The following is a 1810-nucleotide window of genomic DNA, read 5'->3' as shown; positions in this document are numbered from 1 at the left end:
AAAATTGGGTCTGGAGGCTTGATTTGATTAAGGTTGAATATTTTGGCAAGAATACTTTGTAGGTGATTTTGAATACATTATACTGCATGATATCTATAGGTATATCATGTCAGGTTGTCCTACTGTTAATATGTTAGGTTCCATCACTTGCATATGGTGGTGACCCCCAGGCCTCTCCATTGTAAAAATGTACATTTTCTTCCTTGTGATTTTCATGAATTTGTGGGGTGATACTAGGAAAAATATGAAATGCTGCAAAAATTCATGTCATCCTTGTGCGGGGACCATGTTGATCACCTTGGCATCCTTCTAATTTTAGTTTGTGCTATGGAAGCATGTTCTGCCCTGGCTCTCATGAATTTGTAACGGTAATTGGTTCTTTGCCTGATGCATGTGGCAAGTCAATATGCTAAGGCAGAAGAGAAAGAGGTTTGATCATAAGGCCGCCAAATAATAAGACAGGAGAAAATCCCAAATCTGTCTCCCTGAGGAGTTTGGGGCTAGGGATGTTAAGGGTTTTGGAATGGGCCAAAGTGTGAAGATGGTTGATTGGTCAGCAAGTCCAGGGTGACGTCATGGGACAGGGAGATAAAGAAACTATATCTGTGCATTGATTTGGTTCCTCTGTGGGATCTTTAAAATGGTTGACATCAGCTACTCCGCTGGAATTAAGGATTGGCTTAAGCCATTCTTACACAAAACCGTTATGATTCTAGCATCAGAAATCCCATCTATAGAAACAATGGGGATACAAATGGTCAATATCTAGTGCTACATGAATTTTGGTTACAAGAAAGTGGGTCAAACTGCAGCCTGACTAATGCTTAATTATAACTATATTTCTGCCCAGAATTCTTGTTAACCATGTGAGGACAGCTTCAAATACAGCTCTTCCATCTCTTGTGCCAGCCCCTGCTCCTGCTCCAGATGTCTGTTGACTTAGGCTTAGAATATCCCTAAACTGCTCTCACTTCCCTGGTGGTCATTTTTCCTACTTTTGGTTAAGCCGTGTTCGTCTTTGCTCCAGATTTGTTGTCAATCAGATTTCACCTGCTCTCTATCCTCCAGAAATTCCTGTATCCTTCTGGTCTTCTGGTGGCCCTCTTTATTGTGTTCATGTGTTTTTGTGGGCTTCATGTGTATGAAGGAAATACTCACAGAGAGACAGAATGTGTTGTGTAAGGAGATTTGAGGCAGGAAGTAGGGAGTTAGTGTATGTGCTGTGTTCAGTCAGACATCTCTGGCCAACCTTTGCTCTTGGGAAACTATATCCCAGGGCAGAAATGAGGAAGTGTCATGTGTATCAAATCATTACATCGTATCCCATAAATATATACCATTATTATTTGTCAATTAAAAATTTTTAAAAGGGCCAGGTGCAGTGGCTCATGCCTATAATCCCAGCACTTTGGGAAGCCAAGGTGGGTGGATCATTTGAGGTCAGGAGTTCAAGACCAGCCTGGCCAACATGGTGAAACCCTGTCTCTACTAAAAATACAAAAAAAATCAGCTGGGCGTGGTAACATACACCTGTAGTCCCAGCTACTTGGGAGGCTGAGGCAGAAGAATTGCTTGAACCTGGGAGGCAGAGGTTGCAGTGAGCAGAGATTGTACCTCTGCACTCCAACCTTGGTGATGGAGTGAGACTCTGTTTCAAAAAAATAAAATAAATAAAATAAATTTAATTTAATTTAATTTAAATTTAAAAAATCAGAGGATAAAGATAGAAAGCAGGTTGTTATGGATTGTATTATGTTTTCCCCAGATTCATAATTTGAAGCCCTAATTCCCAATGACTATATTTGGAGAC

At 40.6% G+C, this 1810-nt stretch overlaps 1 pseudogene; it reads right to left on the bottom strand.

Annotated features, from left to right (window-relative positions):
- Positions 1-238: 238 nt before the first annotated feature.
- LOC115895325 lies at positions 239-335 on the bottom strand (annotated as a pseudogene).
- Between the last annotated feature and the right edge of the window lie 1475 nt (positions 336-1810).

This window comes from Rhinopithecus roxellana, chromosome 20, assembly GCF_007565055.1.
Source record: "Rhinopithecus roxellana isolate Shanxi Qingling chromosome 20, ASM756505v1, whole genome shotgun sequence".
Lineage (NCBI taxonomy): Eukaryota > Metazoa > Chordata > Mammalia > Primates > Cercopithecidae > Rhinopithecus > Rhinopithecus roxellana.
Note: the sequence above shows the minus strand (reverse complement) of the source record. Positions and strands in the feature narration are given on the sequence as shown.